General features: G+C 41.2%; 2 pseudogenes; both read left to right on the forward strand.

The window, feature by feature from the left end:
• Window positions 1-10,921: 10,921 nt before the first annotated feature.
• Window positions 10,922-11,030, forward strand: LOC128661849 (uncharacterized; annotated as a pseudogene).
• A 704-nt stretch (window positions 11,031-11,734) lies between these two features.
• On the forward strand, window positions 11,735-11,853 carry LOC128661785 (uncharacterized; annotated as a pseudogene).
• The last annotated feature ends 5,758 nt before the right edge of the window (window positions 11,854-17,611 follow it).

Below are 17,611 nucleotides of genomic sequence, written 5' to 3' on the forward strand. Positions count from 1 at the left end.
TTAACATTTGAGTTGGGAAACCGACATGTTGTTTTTCGGCTCATGCGGACCTCAGGCGGCTCGAGTTACGCCCACGGTGGGCGGGGCCTAATTTTGCGCGCTCAGCCGTGCAGTATTCATCCGGATCGGCAGCAAGGTCCTGGGCTCAGGTGGAGCCTAAGTTGTTTTGTACTCAAAGGGTACAGAGAGACTTAAGAGCGCTATTTAAGCTGAATCAGTGTGATCTGGGGGCAGGTAGGCGCCACAGCAGAGCTGTGGCGAGGTGCAGGGGCCTGGAGTATTGATACATTTTGATAAAAAATGATAAATAACATTACCAAACAAGCGGTGCAATATTGTCAAGTTTATTTGGGCACATAAGGGCATTTTTTATGCTGCAAACGTTGTTTTGCTGATAACAGAAAAATTGTTGTGCTTTTATTATTTAAAGGCGCAGTACACGTTTTAGTTCAAAATTTTTAGGTATATGATTTGACTTCAGAGTTCAATATATCAAGTAAAGAACGACTATTATTGCTATTGCTAGTCTGTTTAACATGTCTGACATTCAGGAAAGTACATGTTCTATGTGTTTAGATGCCAATGTGGAACCCCCTCTTACTTTTTGTCCCTCATGTACTGAAAGAGCCTTACAATGTAAAGAACAGATTTTCTTTCATGCAAATATGTCTAAGGATGATTCTCAGACTGATGAGAATCAGTCACAAGCGTCACAACCTTTAACGCCCACCCAAGCGATACCGTGTTCTTCAACCGCGTCCACTTCATTTACTCTGCAGGATATGGCTGCAGTTATGTCATCTACCCTTACAGAGGTTTTATCTAATTTACCAGTGTTGCAGGGCAAATGCAGTAGGACAGAGGCCACTCTGATTCCTGCGACTTCTGATGCTTTGATGGCTATTTCCGAGGTACCCTCACAGGGATCTGAATTGGGGGTCAGGGAACTTCTGTCTGAGGGGGAACTTTCCGACTCAGGCATCTCCCAGCGTCAGCCCATAAGTAAGGATGAAATCCGTGGACTCGTCGTATCGTAAAATAAATAAATTTATCAGGTAAACATAAATTTCCTTTTTTCTCCTCCTATATTTAAAAAGATGTTGCCCATAGCAGATTCTATCAAGGACACTTGGCAAACAGTACCCAAGGTTGAAGGAGCTGTTTCCACTCTAGCCAAGAGAACTACTATCCCCATAGAGGATAGTTGTGCCTTTAAAGATCCTATGGATAAACAATTAGAGGGGTTACTCAAGAAGATGTATGTACACCAAGGTTTACAATGGCAACCTGCTGTGTGCATTGCTACTGTCACTAGTGTGGCGGCATATTGGTTTGATGCGTTGTCTGATGCTATTTGGACACACACTCCCCTTGATGAGATTCAGGATAGGATAAAAGCTCTTAAGTTGGCTAATTCCTTTATTACTGATGCTTCCCTACAGGTTATTGAGCTGGGAGCAAAGATTTCAGGTTTTGCCGTTCTAGCCTGCAGAGCCTTATGGTTAAAGCCTTGGTCTGCGGATTTGTCATCCAAGTCTAAACTTTTAGCGATTCCTTACAAAGGGAAGACCTTGTTTGGACCGGGCTTGACGGAAATAATCGGATATTACGGGAGGAAAGGGTCATCTTCTCTCTCCGGATAAGAGAAACAAGCAAAAGGGACATCAGAGTAATTTTCGTTCCTTTCGAAATTTCAAGGGAAATTCTTCCTCTTCCAAGCAAGAACAGTCTAAACCTTCCTGGAGACCCAATCAGTCTTGGAACAAGGGTAAACAATCCAAGAATCCTGCTGTTGAATCAAAGACAGCATGAAGGGCCTGCCTCCGATCCGGGACCGGATCTTGTAGGGGGCAGGCTATCCTTCTTCGCTCAGGCTTGGGTTCGAGATATTCAGGATCCCTGGGCAGTGGACATAGTGTCCCAGGGATACAAACTAGAGTTCAAAAGTTTTCCTCCCAGAGGCAGGTTTTTGCTTTCAAGATTATCTGTAGACCAGACAAAAAGAGAGGCATTCTTACACTGTGTACGGGACCTCTCCGACCTGGGAGTAATAGTTACTGTTCCAATGCAGCGGGGTCTGGGGTTTTATTCCAATCTGTTCGTGGTTCCCAAAAAGGAGGGAACCTTCAGGTCAATTTTAGATCTCAAGAGTCTAAACAAATTCCTCAGAGTACCGTCCTTCAAGATGGAAACTATTCGTTCCCATTCACAGGGATCATCACAAGTTTCTAAGGTTTGCCTTTCTAGACAAACACTCACAATTCGTGGCTCATCCTTTCGGTCTTGCCAGAGCTCCCAGAATTTTCTCAAAGGTTCTGGGATCTCTGTTGGTGCTCCGATTACGGGGCATTGCAGTGGCGCCCTATCTGGAAGACATCCTGGTCCAGGGCGCCATCCTTTCAACAAGCAAGGTCCCACACAGAAATATTGTTATCCTTCCTGCGATCTCACAGATGGAAGGTAAATTTGGAAAAGCGCTCCTTAGTTCCAAATACAAGGGTAACCTTCTTGAGAACCATAATAGATTCCCTATCAATGAAGATTTTTCTGACAGAAGTCAGGAAATCAAAGATTTTTGATTCTTGCCTAGCGCTTCAGTCCGCTCCTCTGCCATCAGTGGCTCAGTGCATGGAGGTAATCGGGTTGATGTTGGCGGCAATGGACATCATCCCGTTCGCTCGTTTCCACCTCAGACCTTTGCAGTTAAACATGCTCAGTCAATGGAACGGAGATTATGCGGATTTGTCTCCACAAATTCTACTGGAGCAGGAGACAAGGAATTCTCTTCAATGGTGGTTGTCTAAGGATCATCTCTCCCAGGGAACCTGCTTTCGCAGACCCTCCTGGGTGATTGTGACAACAGATGCCAGCCTTCTAGGATGGGGAGCAGTCTGGGGCTCCCTAAAGGTTTAGGGAGTTTGGGCTCAGTCAGTCTGTTCTGTCTATAAACATTCTGGAGCTGAGAGCGATTTTCAATGCTCTTCTGGCCTGGCCCCATTTAACCTCGGCCCAGTTTATCAGGTTCCAGTAGGACAACATAACTTCAGTGGCTTACATCAATCATCAGGGAGGACCGCTGAGTTCCTTAGCAATGACAGAGGTAGCCAAGATAGTTTGGTGGGCGGAGACTCACTTTTGCTGTCTGTCGGCGATCCACATCCCAGGGATGGACAACTGGGCGGCGAACTTCCTAAGCAGACAGACTTTTCACCCGGGGGAGTGGGAACTCCATCCGGAAGTGTTTTCCAGCCTGATTCTCAAATGGGGTCAGCCGGAATTGGAGCTCATGGCATCTCGACAGAATGCCAAGCTTCCGAGGTACGGATCAAGGTCAAGGGACCTTGGAATTTTGGTACCTTGGAATTTCAGTCTTGCTTGCCTATTCCCTCTGTTCACTCTTCTCCCTCGGGTCATTGCTCGACTCAAGCAGGAGAGGGCGTCGGTGATCCTCATTACACCGGCTTGGTTTTGGTATGCAGACCTGGTGGAAATGTCATCTCTCCCTCCTTGGAGACTTCTGTTGAGGAAGGACGTTCTACTTCAAGGGCCCTTCCTTCATCCAAATCTAGTTTCTCTGAAGCTGACTGCGTGGAGATTGAACGCTTAATTTTATCCAAGCGGGGATTTTCAGATTCGTCATTGAGACCATGATTCAGGCTCGTAAACCTGTGACTAGAAAGATTTACCACAAGATATGGCGTAAATATCTATATTGGTGTGAATCCAAGGGCTTGTCTTGGAGCAGAGTTAGGATACCTAGAATTCTGTCATTTCTCCAAGAAGGTTTGGAGAAAGGATTATCGGCTAGTTCCCTAAAGGGTCAAATATCTGCCTTGTCTATTTTGTTACATAAATGTCTGGCAGACGTTCCAGATGTGCAATTGTTTTGTCAGGCCTTGGTCAGGATCAGGCCTGTGTTCAAACCAGTTACTCCTCCCTGGAGTCTTAATTTAGTTCTTAAGGTTCTTCAAGGGGCTCCGTTTGAGCCCATGCATTATATTTAAGTTGTTATCTTAGAAAGTTTTATTTCTAGTGGCTATTTCATCTGCTCGTAGAGTGTCGGAGCTCCCAGCATTGCAGTATGGTTCACCCTACCTTATTTTTCATTCGGATAAGGTAGTTTTACGTACAAAGTTAGGTTTTCTTCCTAAAGTAGTAGGAGATTGTTGTTCCTTCCTTGTGTCCTATTCCTTCTTCTCAGAAGGAATGGCTCTTGCACAATTTAGACGTGGTACGTGCTCTAAAGTTTTACTTACAGGCGACTAAGGATTTTCGTCAGTCTTCTGTTTTGTTTGTGTTTTTTTTTTGGGAAAGCGTAAGGGCCAAAAAGCTACGGCTACTTCTCTTTCTTTTTGGCTAAAGCGTATAATTCGTTTTGCTTATGAAACTGCTGGACAGCAACCCAGAGAGGGTTACATCTCATTCCACAAGGGCTGTTTCTTCCTCATGGGCATTCAAAAATGGAGCTTCTGTAGATCAGATTTGCAAGGCTGCAACTTGGTCCTCTCTTCACAGTTTTTCAAAATTCTACAAATTTGACACTTTTGCCTCAGCTGAGGCCGCTTTTGGTAGAAAGGTTCTTCAAGCAGTGGTGCCTTCCGTTTAGGTTTCCTGTCTTGTCCGTCCCTTATCATCTGTGTACTCTAGGTTGGGTATTGATTCCCAATAGTAATTAGATGATCGGTGGACTCATAGTGTCATTAGAAAGAAAACAAAATTTATGCTTACCTGATAAATGTATTTCTTTCTTGACACGATGAGTCCACGGCCCGCCCTGTTCTTAAGACAGGTTGTGGTTATGTTATAAACTTCAGACACCTCTGCACCTTGTTGCTTCCTTTCTCTCCTTTGCTTTGGTCGAATGACTGGGGTTGGAGGGAAGGGAGGTGATATTTAACAGCTTTTGCTGCGGTGCTCTTTGCCGCCTCCTGCTGGGCAGGAGTGATATTCCCAATAGTAATTAGATGATCTGTGGACTCATCGTGTCAAGAAAGAAAGAAATTTATCAGGTAAGCATAAATTTTGTTTTTGTCTTCTGGGGTAGGAGGCTGGCACTGCAGGGATTAAGTCTCTCTGCACTTATTGTGGGACAGACATGTTTAATGGCAGTAAGCAGGCACTACAAATATGTGACTATGGAGACTTAGGGGTTAACCTCCTTCACGACAGGAAGGGGTTAACTCTCTATTGAGGGTTCAGGTCTTATTTTTTTAATTCTATTCACTTCTTATGGGGAATTATGTTTTTAAAAGTGTTTGTGCAAAATGCATCTAGTTTTTTTTTTTTTTTTTTTTTCGTTTAGCTCATTGGGGGTTAATGCTTCCCTTATTCGTTTAGGGCTTTGTGAGGAACACGTTTTTGTGCCTTAATGTTTAGAACTGAACTGTTAGGAGAGCACAATTTTATGTGGCGCATTTCTTATACGACTGGTCAGGTGTGTTTTTTCCGTTTTTGAAAAGCGGAGCGATGCCTGGTTATTTTTTGTGTCTGTCCTGTTGGAAACAGCTCCTCATGGCAGGCTAAGTTGTTAATTGCTTTGAGCTTGGTCTCTGGGTTAAAAATTTTTCAGCGGAATGGAGCTATTCTTTCCATGACGATTTTATGGTCCCGCCTCTTTTCTCTCTGATATTGGAACGGTGCCATTTTAATTCCTTTCTGTCTGGATACGTTAACTCGAAAAAAGTATAGTGTTCTGCGCCACGTGATAAAACCGCACAGGCTCACTTGGATTTAAACGACACAATCGTTCTTAACCCCTTAATGACCACAATGTACCCTGTATGTCACTGGTCGTTAAGGGTTTTTTCAAGACATAATAGCACAAGTCTAGCAAGAACACGCTATTAATGCCCTCCCTCCAGAAGGCTTTGTGGAATAGAGCAGTCTTAACGCTGGTGGCAAGAACCCGCTATAAAACAATCAAGTCCCAAAAAAAGGCCAGCGACATACAGGGTACGTCGCTGGTCCTTAAGGGGTTAATAAAGGTTACACAAGTATTTGGCAAGGAGCACCTCCTTCAAAAAAGGTTGCCTTGAGTGCAGCGTAGATGTGTAAACCCTATATGAAAGTGCAGGAAGTGTGCTGCAATGTTTTAAAGATGTGCAAATTAAAAAAGCATATAGTGTGCTAGTTGTGTATATCAACGTAAGCTGTATCATAAAAATGAGATAAAGTGGATCAGAAATGCGATCAAAAATGTGATAAAAAACATTTTGAGTTGCAGTTTAAGTAACAAATCTCTCTGTGTGAAAAAAATCACATAAAGTTACATAAAGAAAGGGGTTAAAAAGTTGCAATCAAGGACACTATTACAAATCAGTACAAGTGAATGAGAACATTAAATTAGGAGATAGGATAGGAATAATAACTAAGTTGTATAAAGTGTGTGGAAAGTGGCTTAACATAGGTGTTGGAGTGTAACTTTAAATCATATCTAGTACCGGATACACGTGGTTTATGTTTCACAGGTGATATTCAATAAGTTTAGGTAGCAAGGCTTACTGTTTAGTATTACCTGGTAGTACTATTTTATTTTACAAATACAGGTAGCCCTCAGTTTACGCCAGGGTTAGGTTCCAGAAAGAATGGTTGTAAATTTAAACCCTTGTAAATTAAAACCCAGTTTATAATGTAAGTCAATGGGAAGTGAGGGAGTTAGGTTCCAGGCCCCTCTCAAAATTGTCATAAGTAACACCTAATACATTATTTTTAAAGCTTTGAAATGAAGACTTTAAATGCTAAACAGCATTATATACCTAATAATATAGATTGTATCATCATCAAACTAAGTTTAATGAACAAAAACGTGCTAACAGCACCTAATAAAATAATCACACAACAGACTGCATCATCATCAAACTAAATTTAATGAACAAAAGTTTTTTTGCTTGAATTTTTCTGCAATCAGTCCTCTGCATTGTTAGCATGTTAGATAATATTGGGTCTGCACCTATTCTATGCGTTTCAATCTGCAGTGATTAATAAGCAGTTAGGCACCCTCACCTCACGCAGCTGGACAGGAAGATAATAGAGAAGTGGCTGCTCGATAGCTAATGTCTTCTGTGTACACAGATCAATTTCAGACCTGTTAAGTTGCATAACTTTGCAGCAAAACAAGCGGATAGCTCCACCTACTGGCTATTTTAATTAGTGCATTGCTTTCCAAAGCTTTCAATAGCAGTCACATGACTGGAAAAAAAGGTTGTTATTCTGAAACGGCGCAAATTGAACTGGCGTAAACCGAGGGCCACCTGTACAGAGCAACAAAACATTACAAATATAAAATGAGTATATGTATCTCATAAATACATATTGAAACACAGTGTTAAATTTGCATATGTTGGAGCTGGTAATTGCTGCAGCAATAGGAACGTATTAACAGCTAAAAATAAATAAATAAATAAAATACATATAATGATATTTTAAAAGAAAAGAAAAAAATGAAGGGGGAAAAAAAAACGGAAGAATATTCAAGATGTATGAATCCGGCTGAAGTGGTTGCAGGTTATCCGGGAGCAAAGTGAGGTCAGAGGCTGCAGAGTCCGGATGCCTAAAAGAAAAAAATACAGGTGCATCAAAAAATTGCTGCTAAAACAGGGCTCATATAGGAAGTGTGCTCACCGTGTATCTCAGGCTGGTATGTCAAATGGGGGTCTGTCAATGCGTTTCGGCCTGGGGGGGGCCTTTATCAAGACTATACCAGCACTCAGAATGACTAAGATATTTAAAGGCTAGTTCAGCCTATCAGGGAAGGCCACTCTGAGACATCTCACCATGGAAACTATTTCCTAATTCTATGGATATAGATATAAATATCTCCTTAGTGTAATGTGTCCAAGAGTAGGGTATAATAAACCAGAGAGGAAATAATAATCGTTAGTATATATGTTATCTTCTAGGGCATACAGATAAAGTCTATGTATTACCTAATTATCAATGCAGAGAGTATATTTACAGAGAGTATATTTTTTATACCCAGATGAAATGTAAGAAAAAACCTACATATAGAATGCCTCTATTGTTATTAAGAAATGTATGCTATAAGGGATATGTTATAAGAGGTGTGCCAGTTCAAAGTCTGCATTTAGACCTTTGGGGTACAGACAATATAATTCAAAGATCCACTTATATTCATTCAGCAAAAAGGGTTTTGTTTTTATGTACTTTTTGTAAGCCTATATATTTGAGGGCATTGGTGTCGCCATTATGTTTTTCCAGAAAATGTACTTCATCTTTATTACCTTCTATTTTCAAGAAGTGTTCCCTGATCCGATCTCTTAGAGGCCTACAGGTCTGTCCTACATACTTTAGGCTACAGGAACATTCTAGTAGATAAATAATGCCTTTGTCTTTGCAGCGAATCTTGTGATGTACTTTGAATTTTTCTTTTGTTACAAATGACTGGACAGTTTGGGTCTTAATGCCATGCTTACATGCTTTGCATGTATGGCAGGGGAAGAAACCCTTAAGAGTGTCTCCTTGTACACCTCTCATTATGTTGGGCTTTCTGCTAATAACACTGGGAACCAGAATGGTATTTAAATTCCGTGGTTTTTTTGTATATGAAGTGTGGTCTTTCGCTTAGTGTCTCTCCAATGACATTGTCTTCTTTCAATACATCCCATTGTCTTCTAATTATCCTTTCTATTCTATACTTATTCTGACTGAATTCAGTGATAAATGGAACATCTATAGTCCCTTTTTTAGGCTGGGTGGTTTTCATTTTATAACTGAGGAGGTCATTTCGGTCAATTTTGTCCACTTCATCGACTGTCTTTTTGATTTCTGCCATATTATACCCTCTTTCTTCAAATCTTTTTAATAAGATTTGTGATTGTTTCTGCCACTCTCCTTTTTGAGAGCAGTTCTTCCTCACTCTCATAAGCTGGCCTTTAGGGATGTTCTTTATCCAGTTATCATGGTGGCAGCTGGTTTGGTGTAGATGGTTGGTGCAGTTGACAGGCTTAAAATAAGTGGATGTATTGATTACCCCTTTAGTAGAGTTGATACTCAGATCTAGAAAATGAATCTGGTTGTATGAATAGTGGTATGTGTTTTGTAAATTAGATACATTGTTATTCATAACTGAGGGTATACTCAAGATCCTCAGTACTCCCTTTCCATATCATTAGTATATTGTCTATGTACCTGCGGTAGAGGACCAAGTCCGCACTAGCTGGGCAAGAGTCCCAAAAGATGGATTCCCATCTTCCCATATAGAGATTGGCATAACTTGGTGCGAACTTGGTCTCCATCACAGTGCCACATAGTTAATTATAATATTTCTTGAGTATACCCTCAAAGTTATGAATAACAATGTATCTAATTTACAATTCACATACCACTATTTATACAACCAGATTAATTTTCTAGATCTGAGTATCAACTCTACTAAACGGTAATCAATACATCCTGATCCACTGTGTCTCATTTTTATGATACAGCTTACGTTTATATACACAACTAGCACACTATATGCTTTTTTAAATTGCACATCTTTGCAGCACACTTCTTGCACTTTAAAACATTGCAGCACACAAATTGCACATTTTTTTAAAACATTGCAGCACACTTCCTGCACTTTAAAACATTGCAGCACACTTCCTGCACTTTCATATAGGCATTACGCATCTACGCCGCACTCAAGCCACCCTCTTTTGAAGGAGGCGCTTCTTTCCAAATACTTGTGTAACCTCGATACGTTAACTCGCCTCGTTCTCCGTCTGAGAACTGAACAGTGTTCTGGCTCTGCATGTTTGTCTAAGTATTAGGAATGGCAAGCTATGTTGTTCTTTATTTAGAGAATTTTGCTTGCAGTATTTTCAATATGGTTTTTTTACTGTAGAAACGTTCATCTTCCCCTTTTTAATCCTTAAATTAAGGGTTCCTAAATAAAATCATTTTACGTGTTTTTAAAAGTGTTTGTGTCATTTGTTCAGGGTCTTGGAATTAAAGTACTGTCCCTAGGAAAAAATTATTATTAAGAGGCTCTTGAGGACCAAATTGTTTATCAAGCATTTATGTTCCTCATTTTTAGAATAAATTCTGAGCCTCTTGTCTTTAAGGAAAATGGTATAGGAATTTGTATGTGCAAGATAGATTTTTAACCTCTGAACCTCATGTCTCTAAGGACGAGGCTGTTTAGGCAATGCCACAGCTTGCTCCTTAAACGTCCCAAGCCTCTATGGCGTCACATTCATTGCCCTGCGGTTCCTCTCAATCTCCTGGAGGAGTGTTTTGCCTACATATTTTGCAGCTCAGATATACTCTGCGATATCTGCGGCTTTGTCTGTTTTCTGGTTCCCTTACAGGGAAAATGCAAGAGGGTATTTAATTTTTTAGATAGTAGGGTTTCTGATCCACATTCTGCTACTCAGGTTGCGCTTTCTCCTAAATCTGGTTAGGAGGATTCGCTGGTAGCTTCTGAGGGTGAAATCTCAGAATTGGACAGTATAATTCCTTGACCTGATGCTGAAGTGGTCTCCTTCAGATGTATGCTTGTATACCTCGTGTACTGTTAAAGGAGGTTTTAGCTACTTGGATGACATTGATACCCTTGTCTTTGTCAACCCTTGAAAGTTTTTGTAAACTTGATCATTTCTCTAATTTTCTTACCATTGAGGAAATGTTTCTAGATGTGCAATGGAAATTTTCACAGGAGTAGGAGAAGTTAGGGAAACTTTCTCCCTGTCTCCCGTTCTTTGAAGGACTTTTCTGTTGCTGTGTCCATTCAAATGCACAGTACCCGAAGTAGAAAGAAGTTGTTCTACTATGGTTCAAAGAACTTCGATCCCTATGGAGGGTAGCTGCTCCTTTATGGATCCATGGATAAGAAGTTGGAGGTTTAATTGCTCATTTAGAGCAATGTCTTGTTTTTTCAGACTTGCGGTACTAGCCCACCGGACATTGTGGCTGAAATCTTATCGCTTCTTGGCCTCTTGGCTAGGATCAAGTGTAGTATCTGTTCTTATCAGTTCAATATCAGGTACGTCCCCTATCTGGGGACCAAGAGCTTGCTCTATCCACTCCAAAGTGGTTTTGTGGTACTACCTAGGCTTTATATTTCAGCAGTTGCAGGTTCAATATTTTTTGTTCCTGCAAATCAACACTTCTGGCGTCTCCTTTTAAGGATGAGACCTTGTTTGGACTTGGTCTAGCAGAATTATCCTCTGACTTTAAGGGTGAAAATGTTTTTTTCTACCACACATCAAGAGAGTAAAACTAAAGGAAAGTTTCCTTTTCCTCTTTCTGCAGGGTCAGTCATGTCTTTTGGAGTCCAATCTAAGTTTTCCTCCCAGGGGCAGATTTCTCTCTAGAGTATATACAATCCTGGTATGATGAGAGGCATTCCTTGAACTGGATTCAGGATCTTCCTCTCTGGTAGTGATAATTCCAGTCCCAGTTTGGGAACGGGATGTAGTTTTTTACTTCCAGTAACTCAGATTCTGACCTTTTAAAGTAGTATCCTTTCTCATTTGACTCAAGAGGGCCTGTTCATAATGAACATAGACCCAGAGGATTTATTGTTCCCTTGAGTTTCAGAGTTTAGTCATCCTAGACAGACTTTTAGGTCTTGGGGTATTGCAAGGGTGTTTTTCTGGACCATATATGGTTCAGGTGTCCTCCTTTCGAGCAAACTCTCTTTTAAGATATCTTGTCCAATCTTATTTCCCAGGGATGGTAAATGAATCTGGAAAGAGTTCCCTTGTTCCATCTACAAGGGTGATTTATTTGGGTCTACCGCCACAATACCCTGAATGCTCCCGTTTCCGTCTGATCTCGGAAGTTATGCAGTGCCAGGCCTGGTCAGTACCTGGATGGGAGACTGCCTGGGAACACCAGGTGCGGTAGGCTTGGACCTTTATAGATTCTCTATCTAGGAGAAGATGTCTCACAGAGGTCAGATAATCAAGGATTTATTCCTTTTTCTCTTTCTGCAGTCTACTGGCCGGCCAACAGCAAGTTCTAGTGGCCAAGTGGATAGCTTAGCCATCTTGCAACCAGAAGGTTGGGAGTTTGGATCTAGCTGCAGTTGATTTTCCTTCACTTTAAGTGATTTTGTGTATGAAGGGAATTAGTCTGATGGTTACCCATGGATATCATTCCCTTTTGCTATTTTCCATAAAATCAAGAATATTCAGATCTGTTTCAAAGGATAGATCTAGATCAGTCGACAAGAGACTCTCTTCCGTAGTGGTTGTTCAGGAGTACCTATCTCAGGGCGCGTGTTTCTGGAGATATTCCTGGGTGATGTGACCACGGATGCCAACCTGCTGGGCTGGTAAGCTGTCTAGGTCTTGTTTAAGGATTATGGACTCGGAAGTGTTGGCTCTCCTCTTTCACATCTTGGAGTGGAGAGTGATTTGCAATGCTCAGAATATCACCTCATTGGTTTATATCAACCACCAGGGAGGAATTGGGGGTCCCTTAGCCATATAGGAGGTGACTTGGATTGTTCAGTCAGCGGAAGCTCACAATTGCTGTCATCCTCTTTCCAGGGGTGGACAGTTGGGAATCTGTCTTCTGCACAGACAGATATTTCATCCCAGGGAGTGTGCTCTCCATCCGGAGGTGTTCTCTAGGTAAACCCTCAAATGGGGGGTTCCGGAGTTGAGGGCGTTTTGGCAGAACGCCAAGTTTCCAAGGTACAGCAGGTTATGGTCAAGTGATCTGCAGACTGCCCTGATAGATGTTCTGGTGTTTTTCTTAAAATTCAGTCTTGTATACCTATTTTCCTCTGTTTGCTCTCCTTCCATGAGTCATTGCTCGTATTCAACAGGTGTCAGGGAGCAGGGCTACCCTGAGTGCGAGAGAGGAACCCTATAGCAAGAAGCACACGATCCAAAGGCAAGGTACAGACAAGGGAAATCCAAAAGGCGTAGTCAGGGTAATATAAGTCATTCCAGGCAGCAAGTATCGTAAGCGGAAGTCAGGCCAGGGGTCAAAACCAGGAAATACAAGATCAAAGGAAGAGAATAGGAATAGAGAAAATACAACACTTAGTTATGCAGATAAACTGGCAAAATAACTCGGCAACAAGCCAGGGCTCAGACCGGAATTTAAACCTAACCTGGCCCAGGAATGTCCCCCGTATCCAAGACAAGTATCAGATACCTAGTACCCAATGAGAAGACAGAGAGAGGCGTGTCACAAAGATTCCCCTAGCAGATGGAAATCACCTGTGACACAGTCCGCACACATGTGGACCCATGCACATACGCGCATGCTAAGGCGCACCCGCGTGCACATGAGTGCGCACAAACAGGTGCAGACAAAACACTAGGCACAATCACTGCCGTGGAGAAACTGCGCCCTCCGTCTTACCCACCTGTGAACAGGTAAGAAGGTACCCCTGGTTCCATGACAACAGGAGAGAGTAAGGATGATTCTAATAGCCCCTGTGTGGCCTCGCAGGATCGGGAATGCAGACCTAGTGGCAATGTCGGCTCTCCACCTTGGAGACTTCCTCTGAGGAAGGACCTTCTGATTCAGGGTCCCTTCCTTCATCCAAATTTCGTTTCTCTGTAGCTGGCTGCTTGGAGATTGAGCGCTTAGTTTTGTCTAAGCGTGGGTTTTTCTGAGTCGGTCATTGTGACCATGACTCAGGCTCACATGCCATTTTCTAGAAAGATTTGACAAAAAATATGGCGTAAATCTCTTTATTGGTGTGAAGGGTTATTCTTGCAGTAAGGTCAGGATTCCTAGGATTTTGTCTTTTCTCCAGGAAGCTCTGGAGAAGGGTTGTCAGTCAGTACCATGAAGGGTCAGATTTCTGCACTATTTTACTACATAAGCGTCTGGCAGATGTGCAATATTTTTGTCAGGCCCTGGTCAGAATCAGGCCTGTGTTTAAGTCTGTTGCTCCTCCTTGGAGCCTTAACCTTGTTCTTAAAGTTTTGTTTAGCGGGCTCCGTTTGAGCCATTGCATTCCATAGATATTAAGTTGTTATCTTGAAAGTTTTGTTTTATTATTGCTTTCTCTTCTGTTTGGAGAGTGTAGGAACTCTTAACTTGCAGTGTGGTTCGCTTTTTCTTATCTTTCATGCTGATAAGACGGTTCTTCGTACTAAGTTAGGTTTCCTTTCTAAGGTTAGAAATTGTTGTTCCTCCTTTTCATAAGAGACATAAAGGTCAGACAGCTACAGCTACTTCTCTTTCTCTCTAGTTGAGAAGTATAATTTGTTTGGTTTATTAAACTGCTGGACAGCGGGCTCCTGAGAGAATTATAGCTCATTCCACGAGGGCTGTCTCCTCTTCTTGGGTTTTCATGAGACTGAGACTTCTGTGGAACAGATTTGCAAGGCTGCAACCTGGTCTTCTCTGCATACTTTTTCTAAATTTTCCAAATTTGATACTTTTGCCTCGGTTGAGACTTCTTTTGGGAGAACGGTTCTTCAAGCGGTGGTGCCTTCTGTTTAGGTTACCTGTCTTGTCCCTACCTAATCATCTGTGCCCTCTAGCTTGGGTATTGGTTCCCAACCGTAATTGATGATGCCGTGGACTCACCATAACAAAATTTATGCTTACCTGATAAATTTCTTTCTTTCCGGAGTCCACGGCCCCGCCCTTTATTTTTTAAGACCGTTATTTTTAATTAAAACCTCAGGCACCTCTACACATTGTGTTACTTTTTTTTCTCCATTTACCTTCGGTCGAATGACTGGGGTTTGTGGGAAGGGAAGTAATACTTAACAGCTTGGCTGTGGGGCTCTTTGCCTCCTCCTGCTGGCCAGGAGTGATATTCCCAACAGTAATTGATGATGCCGTGGACTCGCCATATCCGGAAAGAAAGATATTAATCAGGTAAGCATAAATTTTGTTATTTATTAGAACATCACCAAAAATATAACGACAACGTTTCGGTTTATGTGACCTTGTTGCATGAAATAATATTCACTACACTACATGTAAAGCCTTCCACTACCTAGTGATCCATCATTTGATATTATTTAATTGGAGAAGTGTGTAGAAAAGGAATTTTATTAACAAATAATGAAGTCACTTTTTTTGATTCTAGAAAGTTTTGTGATACCCGTTTCCTACACACTTGATAAATAATGATAAATATCCCCCTGGGACGTGTAGATTCTATTCGAACAAATACATCTATTTATCTTGATAGAATTGTAAGACCTCTAGTTGCACAATCAATATCGCATATAAAAGACACTGGAGATTTATTGGTAAAATTGAATGACTTGAATTAATTTACAGAGTGATAAGTTCATACTGTTTTCTTGGGATGTTAATAGTCTCTATTCTTCTATTACACCTACTATTGGGATGGATGTTGATACAGTGCTATTAATTCAAATAATATATGTACAGAGATACAATGCCAATTTATTATGGATTTTTTGGGATTGATATTACATTTTAACTACTTCCTTTTTTCAAGATCTGTTCTATTTACAATGTCAAGGTACAGCCATGGGGGACTAATGTTGCCCCCACATACGCCAACATATTTATGAATGTATTTGAAGAGAGGCTTGTACACACTCATGAATTATTTCAAAAGCATGGATTATTTTTGGCGTATGGGGGGGGCGACATAGACTCTCTTGAAACTTTTTTGCATAATTTGAATGGCGCTACTCATCATATTAAGTTTAAAATGACTTATAGTGAAGAATAAATTGATTCCACAGTTTGGAAAGGAGGGAATAATTTACAGGTTGATCTTTATTGAAAGGAAAGTGATAGAAATAGCCTTTTAAGGTATGATAGTGCCCACCAACCAGCCCTGATTAAAAGTTTACCTAGAAGTCAATTACTAAGGGTAAAGAAAGTAGTGTTGGATGAGAAGAAGGTAGAGAATAGATTAGATGAAATGGGACAGTTATTTGTGGAGAGAGGATATCTGAAATTATTGATAAAAGAACAAATTAAGGAAGATCCCTAGAGATATTATCCTTAGGGTTAACCAGAAATATAGGATCAGAAAGATAAGAGAATGTCATTTGTTTCTCAATATAACTCCCTAAGTGACCAAGTAGTTAAAATTATTCATAAGCATTGGAATGTTTTGAAGGATCTTAATCCACAAATGAGAGTTTAACCAGAGGCCCATGCCAGCCTACAGGAGGAGTAGAAGTATTTGGGATTAAACTATTCAAGCTGATGTAGGATCAGGAAATTAACTAAGACCAAACTTTTTAACTGCTCCAAGATTAGGGTGTTACCCTTGTCTAGGATGTTACCCTTGTCTAGGATGTTACCCTTGTCTAGGATGTTACCCTTGTCTAGGTTGTTACCCTTGTCTAGGTTGTTACCCTTGTCTAGGTTGTTACCCTTGTCTAGGTTATTACCCTTGTTTAGGTTGTTAACCCTTGTCTAGGTTGTTAACCCTTGTCTACGTTGTTAACCCTTGTCTAGGTTGTTAACCCTTGTCTAGGTTGTTACCCGGGTCTAGGTTGTTACCCGGGTCTAGGTTGTTACCCTGGTCTAGGTTGTTACCCTGGTCTAGGTTGTTACCCTGGTCTAGGTTGTTACCCTTGTCTAGGTTGTTAACCCTTGTCTAGGTTGTTAACCCGTGTCAAGGTTGTTACCCGTGTCAAGGTTGTTACCTTGGTCTGGGTCGTTACCTTGGTCTGGGTTGTTACCCTGGTCTGGGTTGTTACCCTGGTCTGGGTTGTTACCCTGGTCTAGTTTGTTACCCTGGTCTAGTTTGTTACCCTGGTCTAGTTTGTTACACTGGTCTAGTTTGTTACACTGGTCTAGTTTATTACCCTGGTCTGAGTTGTTACCCTGGTCTGGGTTGTTACCCTGGTATGGGTTGTTACCCTGGTATGGGTTGTTACCCTGGTCTAGTTTGTTACCCTGGTCTAGGTTGTTACCCTTGTCTGTAATTGCAACAACATGATTAAGGGGAGTATTTCTATCACCTACAGACTGGTATAAAGTGTAAAATCTCAGGTTATTTTACCTGTAATGCAGATAATGCAATTTATTTGATTACATGCTCATGTGCAAGAATATACATAGGCGAATTGACACGGAGGATCAGAGATAGAATACATTAGCATAAATCTAATATTAGGGGCACCTGTATCTCATACGGTGTCGCAATTAAGATTCCACATTATAGAACATATCGGAAGACCAAGGAGGGGGAGGTGATCGGATGAAAGGGAGAGTTTCTGGATCTTTAAATTTGATGCATTAAGACCAGCAGGGGTGAATATGGAGATTGATTGGCATACCTTTTAACAATGAATGTAATGTTTACTTTTTCTGATTCTTTATTCGTTAAATATCATTTTATTGTTGATACTAACAGAGAGTGATATTGTGTCTATGTTGTACATGGTACGCTGTGATTGATTCTAGGTTTGTATTTCTGTTGTTCACCAGCAGATGGAGCTGAAGATATGACATGTCTGAAAAGACAATTAAATAGTTAAAACTCACCTGTGTGAGGTAGCTCTGACCTTTTGAGGCTTTAAATATGGTGAAGTGAATATTATTTTATGCAACAGGATTAAGGTCACATGTTCTAATAAATATATTATTCACTAAGGAAAGGTGCTCTTACTTTTTGGACTATATACAGTTTTATGGGTTTATGCAGGACCCTATAGCGTGCACCCATTAAGCTTGGAGGTGCTGG

Source organism: Bombina bombina, chromosome 5, assembly GCF_027579735.1.
Source record: "Bombina bombina isolate aBomBom1 chromosome 5, aBomBom1.pri, whole genome shotgun sequence".
NCBI lineage: Eukaryota > Metazoa > Chordata > Amphibia > Anura > Bombinatoridae > Bombina > Bombina bombina.